Genomic DNA, 10,044 nt, shown 5'->3' with positions numbered 1-10,044 from the left:
AACATATGTTTTAAAACCTTTGCAAACGGGCATGGCATATACGTACATCCATGCCCACTGTGAGTTTACTTGTTTAATGTTTTAACATAGATGACTACACTTGTACTAAGCCACCAGTGTCCCAGTTAAAGTACGCTGTTCGCCCGTTCATCCTTTCGTTGATTTACGAAAATATTTTACGTATTTATTTTGCTGTTACTAATGTTTATAACATTATATTAATTCTAATGTTTACAATAAAAATAACAACATCGATTTTCATAGCACTAGTAACAAAGTTTTTCCCGCCAATACAAGGAAAGGTGAAATCAGGTAAGGCACAAGATCTACTAATTGATCCTTTGTAGCTAAGCACTAGCAGAGCCATCTATGTGCAGAGACATTTCATAAAAATATAAAAATGAGCACAGCGCTTTCCCCATTTTTATAATTTTCCCTGTCGGCACTGGTTAAAGAAGGTAATCACTCGCATTCATAATTTTTTTCTACATTGAATTTTGTATAGATATTACTAGCCTACACCCTTCTGTGTTTTTTTTTTTTTTTTTTTTATGTATTATTTATGGATCTTGCTTGTTCTTATGACTATATCCCATTTCAGATCCAGCAGAATGAGTCAGTCTCCGCGGCGCAGCGTGAACAATGGGGATCCCAGTTCACGAGAGGTCGAGAGACCCTTCATTTCCCGCTCAAGGTAACCGGAAGTTGACCTGTTCATGGAAACAAGGAATAGTAAAGTAGATGTTTATGATTAAGAACTTATGGGTGTATGAAGTTGGATGGACTAAGTTTTAGTGGTTGATGTAGAATTCCTTGTTCAGTATATTATTGATATACTCTTAAGTATTTCTCTGATCTCTCTCACACACACACACACACACACACACACACACACACACACACACACACACACACACACACACACACACACACACACTCACTTTTTTTTTTTTTCTTTTCTTAAAATTTTAAATAGCTAAATAACTTACTAAGTCTGTGGATAAAATTATATTCTCATTCCCTTTTTCAATATTACATCTATCTCAGCTTTTACTATTCATATTTTTTTCTAGTTTTGTGGTCAGTTTACTGTATTGATAAATAACAAATTGATTTTAAGTTGAGGCGAAGAGCGCACTGGTATGGATAGCTTCAGTGTGGGTTTCCTTGTTTGAAAGCATTTCTTTAGTTGCATCTGATAAAATTCATTAAATAAAAGTGAAATGACATGAAACCTTATTGCTTCACAACATACATCAGACAAAAAAGGACATTCAAAATATTTCCCCAAAAATGGGTTTCTAACGTCTACATATTGCATATACAGTTTTCTAGAAAAGCATTTGGTCTTTGTTAACTTTCCATATTGTAGTTTTTGTTCACATGGCTTATAATACGTAAATAAGGTTCTTGTTATCATCATTATTATTGCCACTATTTATTTTAGTATCATGGTTATCCTCATCATAAGCACTATTGATACCATAACTATTTTTAGCATTATTTATATGATTTTGCTAGAATGATAGACTGTTTTTTGTCAAAAATGGCCTCCTAATATCCTAGAATTGGAAAAATTGTCTGCCTTAAGGGATTATGTGGGAGACAAGTACTGTATGCTCTATATTTTTCCTCAGGTAGATTTATACAATTTGGTGTATGACAATTACACAATGTATAGGCTACAGTCTATCTGTATGTATGCCCACTTTTTTGTCAAAAAGAAAGACAAAAAGACAGTAGCACAACACTTATCAGTGCCATGAAACTTTTTTTTAATATGAGTCATAACCTTTTTGTATTTGTTCTATTAATTTTTTCTCTTTCCATATATGCAACTCTCAATTCATAAATTTGGCTTGTTGAAAAATTTCAGATTTGGTCCTTTATATGCATTAGTTCAGTGTAGCCCTCATTTTCATAATACACTTAAGCCCTCCCTCCTGTTGATGTGGTAATAGGGGTCAGGTTCCATGGTAAGTACTTGATACGAAAGACTGAAGAACTGTATCAACAGCAGAAGAAATTTTGTGCAGATTCAATTATTTTTATTTCTCTTTTATACTTTCTAAATTAACTAAAGTTTTTTAAGTAACTGCTTGATATCACTGCTTCATATCGAAATGATGTGTTTTATGATGTTTACTTTGTCTGACAGATCACGATCTGGAGATCGCCGAGACAATTACAAACACTCATCGAGGTGTTCTGGCTCCCCGCGTTACCGTGAGGACCGCTATCGTGATGAGAAATACTCATCATCACGTCGTAGATATTCACGTTCCCCATCTACTCTAGAAACCGAAGGAGTAACAGGTGTGCGATCTGAGTCAGGTGGTATAGATAAGTTGATGTACTCTGCAGGTATTGCTGGTACCTTCTTATGTTTGTATTATTATTTCAGTCAGTTTAACAACTGTGCTGTTTGACTTTTTTGTTAGTGGATCAGCTTAGCTGTGGAAAGGAGAGATTCCAGACACACTGCAGCACTTCTGGATTTGTTCTGAACCTCAGTCAACTCGCAACACCAAAGTTCCCTCTCCTTGGCTTTCACTTAGGTGATTAGGGTCAACGCAAGATTTTTGATTTGTCTAATCTTAGGTCCCGATCAAGGTCTCCGATGTCTAATCGCCGCCGGCACCATGGAAGCAGAGAGGACCCACCCCAAGTAGCTGCCTTTGGGGTCTTCGGGCTTAGTCTCTACACAACAGAGAGGAAGGTAAGTAATTTGTCTTAACCATTCATGCTGGTGACAGTATATCATGGCATAGCAAAAATTCCCTCAAAATAAGCTGATCTCTTGTGGCCAAGATAATGGTTTTGAACCTTGCTATAAGCCAGTAGCCCAGTGTGGAACTCTGAACTTTACCTACTAAAGTTTTACTATTGTGAATGGGTTGATGCTGTAGGTTTTTCTATATCAGGATGTAGGTGTGAATTCATTCCATATTTATGAATATGAATACTAGATTTGCATATAGCAATAAAGGATTTGATTATATTTACATTATTTCATTGGGAATATAGATTACTTTCTGTTGAGGTTTTCTTAATTATTCTGTGCAGCTCCATCACCTTTTCAGCAAATATGGTCCTATCAAAAAAGTTCAAGTTGTGCTTGATGCCAAAATGAGTATTTTTTACAAATGATGGATTAATCTGACCTGTAGGTCTGTGATGCACTTGAGAGAGGGCCTTTAGTGCCACCTTTGGGAAAAAAGATGGTGTTACTGACAGCCTTTCTTCAGCAAGGCTAGCGGAAAATTTACGACTTGTTGATGAAATACTGTTGCTGTCTTTAGAAATTCTTTTACAGTCCCAAGCATTATTAGCTTCAATTGGAAGGCACTTAAAAAAAGAAAAGAAAAAACAAGTAAGGCCTTCGTTATTAAATATGGTATGTGAGAAAAGTTGCAGGTGAAAAGGCTTTTTTGGGGTTGAATATGAATAATTAGGAGGTTATGATACATATGTACCATTATCATTATGAAGTATTTTGATACTGTTTTAAAATTTCTATTGGAAAGCAGATATACCTAATGTAATGCATATTTTGATTTTGTAATATGGTATATCTATATATATATTTATATATATATATATATATATTATATATACACACACCCCAACACCACCACAAACACAACACAAACACACACCACACATGCACACCACGCACGCACGCACACACGCCGCCGCACGCACCGCACCCGCCCACATGCCCACCCAAACACACACACATGCACACCACAAACACCCCACACATGCCACACACAAAACCCAACACCCCACTCTCAACCCCACCTCAACCACACCCCCACTCTCAACACACCCACACACCTCCAACACCACACACACACACACACTCAAACCCACACCCCCTCCAAACACCCCCCCAACCACACACTCAGACCACCCCCCCTCCCCACACACTCCCACACCCCTCAAACCACCACACCCACACACACCCACACCCCCCCCCCCCCACCACCACCCACACCAAACACACCCAACCACCCCCCCCCCCCCCCCCCCCCCCACACCACCCCCCACCCAACCACACACCACCCCCCCCCCCCCACCCCCCACCCCCCCCTCCCCCCCCCACACCCCCACTCACCCCCCACCCCCCCCCCCCCCCCCCCCCCCCCCCCCCCCACCCCCCCCCCCACCCCCCCCACCCCCCCCCACACCCACACCCCCCCCACCACCACACCCCCCCCCCCCCCCCCCCCCCCCCCCCCCCCCCCCCCCCCCCCCACACAGCCCCCCACCCACCCCCCCACACCCCACACACCCCCCCACACACACCCACCCCCCCCCCCCCCACCCCCCACCCCCCCCCCCCCCCCCCCCCCCCCCCCCCCCCACCCCCCCCCCCCCCCCCCCCCCCCCCCCCCCCCCCCCCCCCCCCCCCCCCCCCCCCCCCCCACACCACCCCCCCCCACCCCCAACACCCCCCCCCCCACCCCTACAAACCCCCCACCCAAACCCCACACCACCCTCAAACCCCACACACACCCCACCACACACACCCCACACCCCCACACCCCCACACCTCCCCACCCACCCCCACTCACCCCAAACACACCACACTCAAACACACACAACACCACACCACACCACACACACAACACACCCACACACCACACACACACACACGCGCACACACACCAACACACACAACCCACACACACACAAAACAACAACACCCCAAAACCACACACACCCCACACACCAAAACACAAACCCCACCCACACACACGCGCAAAACACACACACACACGCACACACACACACACACCACACACACACACACACACATATACACACACACACACAACACAACACAACTATAAAATGTGGTGTGTGTGTGTGTTGTGTGTGTACATACACATACACATACACATATACCATACACTTTACAAACTATACATATACATAACATTACATTAACATATACATTACATATACATATAATATACAACACACCTATCCCTACACACCCCATACACACACATACACAACATCACCACCCACACTGCAAACCCCACCCCACACACCACACACCCCAACACACACACACCCCCTCAACCCCCCACACACACACACACACCCACACCCACTCAACACACCCCCCCACCACACACACACCCACCAAGAACACCACACACCCCCCCTCAAACCCCACACAACACAACACTCAACCCCACACACACCTTCAAAACACACACCACACTCAAACACACACATGACTCACACCACACACACATGCAACCCACACACACAAAATGCAAACACACACACACACACCACACACACACCACACACAACACACACACACACACACACACACACACCACACACACACACACACACACACACATACAAACACACAACACACACACACATATATACACACCACACATATATACACACCACACACATACCAACACACCACATACACACACACACACCACCCACACACAACACACACACACACACAACACACATACACCACACACCACACAAAAAAACAAATATATATATATGTGTGTTGTGTGTGGTTGTGTTGTGTGTGTACATTACTACAATAACATAACACATACATAAATGTATACATATCATATACTACACATCACATACACATACACAACACATACAAACAAATACATACCATACATAAACATACTACATAATACATACTACATACATAAACATATCTATGCCATAGATAACACACACACACACACACAACACAAAATAATATAATAATATAATATTATATATATATATAATATATTATATATATAATAATAAGCCACGGGGCCGAAGGTTAGAGGTGGGCTCAGACTTCCGACGGCAATCTAATTCGAGGGTTGAGTACGACGCTGCGTTTTTCCCTTGGCAAGGAATTTCCCCCTTGTTTCCCACCTACCACTGGGTGGCCCAGGCCAGCCGTCAAGTGGGCCCCAAACCGGAAAATAGAGAGATGATTACCTAAAAGGTACCACGGCACTCCCCGGGGAAAGGAACGGGGACCCTACCAGACTCACCCCAAAAGAGATACAACGTAAAAAACTGCAATTGAGTATCATGCTTGACCACGGCGGCTAAAGAACCCCCGTTAAAATGATGTGAAAATTTATAATAAATCAAATCTAAGATACGCGAGAATAGTTTAATTGCCGCGTACACTGAACTACAAAACTATAGAAAAAGTTAGAAAAGCAAGCGAAAAGGCGGCTTGTTTTTAATCCCAAAAAAACTAAGATCATGAGTTTGAAGATAACGAAATGAACGATGAAAACATGTTACAATCAATGGAGGGGGTTGGGGAAAAATGGAAAGATTTCACTTATTTGGAGCTTTTTTTAACAAAAATTTGAGTTTCCCCGGGAGATAAAAAAAGAATTACCTTTTAAAAAATGCCACAGTTTTTTCAAAAACATCGGGAAGACCGAAGCTTCCCTTTAGGGACAAAGCTGAGGTTATTGAATATATTTTTCCCCAAGACATAGGGTTAAATGTGGGTGCGAAGAAGATGAAAAAGAAAAGGTAAATATTTTTGAAATGTGGTTTTACAGACGAGTACTACGTATTAAGGAAGAAAAAAAAACAAATGTGAAGTGCAGAGAAAAATAAATTGAAAGACTGGCTTTTGGGACTTGAAAAAAAGGGAAACTAAAGTTTGGTCTTGTGAGAGAAGAAAAAGTATGAAAAAAAATTGTGACAGGGATGGGAGGGAAAAACAGAGGAAGAGGCAAACAAAAAAAAGACTGAGCAAAAACATCAAAGATTTTTGAGGCGTCGATGGTACAAGTGGAAAAGGGTAAGATGAGTTGATGGCGAGGATGGTGGAGAGGCCCAGTTGCCAAACAAGCATACCGTTTTTTGAAAATTAAATATATATATGATACACACATAGGGGGCCGCGGTGGTCGAATGGTTAGGCACGGACTCAAGAATTTACGGCAGCAATCTGAGCGAGGGTTGAGCACGGCCGGCGCGTTTTTTCCCCCTTGGGCAAGGAACTTCACCTCGATTGCCCCCTAGCCACGGGGGGCCAACCCCACCCCAAGAAGTCCCGGGAAATAGAGATGGTGATTGGGGGAAAAAAAAAAAAAAAAAAAATTTGCAAGAAAAATCATGGAACCCCATGATCGTCAAGGCGAAAGGCCCGAATGGTTAGAGTACAGACTAAGACGTCACGAGGGAAATTTTGAGTTCGGGGGTTTTCGAGTCCCGGGCCGGCGCTTGTTCCCTTGGGCAAGGAACTTCACCCGATTCCCACTAGCCACGGGGGGCCAAGCCACCCCAAGTAGGCTGGCCCCAAGCCCGGAAAAATAGAGAAATGATTACCTAAAAAGGTAACCCCGGCACTCCATGGAAAAAAAGGGGGGACCCTACCACATACTCACCCAAGACTCAAAATAAAAAAAACTAAGTATCATGGTGACCATGGGGGCCAGACAAAACCTACCGTTAAAAGAAGATACACACAATACACCCCATATAAATAAATATATGTATAATATTCATCCAATAACGGATGCAGTTTGAGCACCCGGGACCTCCCCACCACCCTTTCGCCAAAACCAATCTTACGCTTTTTTTCCATTTGCCCATCGACACCTGCAAATACTTTTATGTTTTGGGGTCAGTCTTGTCTTCGGTTGCCTTTCCTCTGTTTTCCATCACCATCCCCGTCAGCAAGTTTTCTCAATACTTTTTCTTTTATCAATACCCAAAAAATTTTAATTTTCCCCCTTTAAGATGTCCAAAAAGCGTCTTTTTCAATTTTTTTTCTCGCACTTTTATATTTCTTCTCCTGTCAGTAAAACGCAGTATGCTGTAAAACCCCCATTTCAAAACTATTTACTTTTTTGTCATTATTTCAGCACCCAACACTCGAACCCAATGATGAATTTTTTGGGGAAAAATAATGATTCAAAACCTCAGTTTTTCCCTAAGGAAGCTTTGGGGTTTTTCCCGATGTTATTTAGAGCAATTTTGGCGTTTTTGGCAATGGCAAATTTTCTTTATCCCGGTAATATCAATGTATTTGTTAAACAGCTCCAAAATAAGTGAACTCTTTTAATTTTTTACAATCTTCCCTTGATTGTAAAAATGTTAATTTTTATTGCCCGGGTTTTCTTTGAATCTTCAAATCTTAGTTTTTTTGGCATTAAGAACAAGCCAGCCTTTTTTGCTTGCTTTCCCAAATTTATTAGTAGTTGTTGTAGTTCAGGATATGCTGGCAACGAAACTATATCATCGGGTATTTAGATTTTTAATATATAAATATATTATATAATTCTCTAGAGCACTCTCATAATTTTTTCAGAAATATGTTAAAGAGGGGGAGACAAATGCAACCCCGTGCATCCTTTTTGACTTAAAAATTTGTTAAACCCCTAAATGGTTTTACGCTGCTGTTTTTGGGATACATGGCTTTTATTTGGGGATGATGTGTTTTTTGGAAAAATTTATATGTTCATGTATTTCCGAGGTATCTGATCAACAGTATCAAAAGCTTACATAATTTATGAAAACAGGTATAGGGGCTTTTTGAGTTTTTGTTTTTTTTCCCAGACAAATTTTTGATTTAGAATCTGGTTTTGGTACCTTTCCAGGGCGAAACCTGCTTTTTCGTCTGAATTCCTCTTTAACTTTAACTTATTCTTTTAGCATAATTTTTAACAAAATTTTTCTGCTGTGACTATTAAGCAATTGCTGTTTTTTTTCATTGTTGCAAAAAAAGACTTTCAAGTTTGGGGAAGTTTTTGGTATTATTTTTTTTGGTTTTTAAAGTTTCACTGTACCGATATTCGTTGTCACAGACTAGTCGATCTGAGGGTTTTCTTTCTTACTTTGTCATGGGTGAGCCACAGAAGCCAAGGAGCTGCATGGGATGGAGATTAAAGACGGATCAGAGTGATTATTCCCTCCGAGAGACCCACCCCCCAGCCAGGAATCATGGGTCGACCCAAATAGTGAGTTATGCAGTTTTATTTTTTTTTAGTAGAAGGGAAAAAATGCAGCTGTGAATCAAGAGTTTCTGAAGTGAGTTTTGTTTTTTTTATTTTTCACATTTTATAAATGTTCATAAAGAAACATTTTTCATTTTTATCTTTTTGGGGGTCTTTCTTTTCTATGTCTGATTAAAAACAGATGGTGATGGTAAGGCAAAGGGGTTGGCTTTTTAGCATTTTCTTAGGGTAATTTTTTTCCATATACGTTTAAACAGGGGCGAGGTGGAGGTGGTGGTGGAGGTGCCTGGGGGAGGAGGATATGGATGGTAGTCGAAGCGCCCCTCCCCTTTGTACCACAGAGGTCCCCCCCCGACGTATACCCCTCCTTTTCGTCAAAACCCCCCTAAGTAGACGGGGTAGTGTTTATGCGAGAGGGAGAGGAAGTTGTCTCCCTTGTCCAGCTGGCTCCCCTTTTCCCGGGTTGGGAGATCTGTCTGGGGTTTGGGGAGAAGGTGGGGGCACTGGGCTAGACGGTCTTATATGTGTGATTATTTTTCCCTTTTCTTTCCCGCTCTTTACCTCTCCTTTAGTAGGCAAAAGTATGACAAAGGACATGAAAGGAAATTTTCCAAAGGGGTGTATTTTGCAAAAAGAAACAATTTTTTGTTTTTTTTTAGTCTGTTTTACTTTTGTTTATCGGTATGTTTTTATTAAAGAGTTTTTTGATTTTGTTTTGTCAAATTTTTGATGTGGTGTAGTTTAAGAAGTTTAAAAAATTTTCATGTTCTTGTAAGTTTTGTCAGTACTTTTTTTTAATATGTGTAATATTTCTTTCTATTTCCAATTTTTGAATTTGGGGACTAAGGCAAAATTTTTCAATGAAAAAGGATATGCAAAAAAATTGGTAATTAGAATTCAGTATGTTTAGTGCAATTGAATGAAAAAAAAAAAAAAATGTTTTTGGGAAACTTGCAGTTTCAAAGACCAATTTTATGAAATTAAGAATAAAATATTATATTTTTTGAGTAGTATTTTTAGAAAAAAGTTGTGTATAAAATCTTTTTAAATT

At 41.1% G+C, this 10,044-nt stretch overlaps 1 pseudogene; it reads left to right on the top strand.

Annotated features, from left to right (window-relative positions):
• The first annotated feature begins 365 nt into the window (after nucleotides 1–365).
• Nucleotides 366–3,133, top strand: LOC119571467 (annotated as a pseudogene).
• Nucleotides 3,134–10,044: the final 6,911 nt, after the last annotated feature.

Source organism: Penaeus monodon, unplaced genomic scaffold (assembly GCF_015228065.2).
Source record: "Penaeus monodon isolate SGIC_2016 unplaced genomic scaffold, NSTDA_Pmon_1 PmonScaffold_6416, whole genome shotgun sequence".
Taxonomy (NCBI): Eukaryota; Metazoa; Arthropoda; class Malacostraca; order Decapoda; family Penaeidae; genus Penaeus; species Penaeus monodon.
This window is presented reverse-complemented; position numbering and strand designations above follow the sequence as displayed.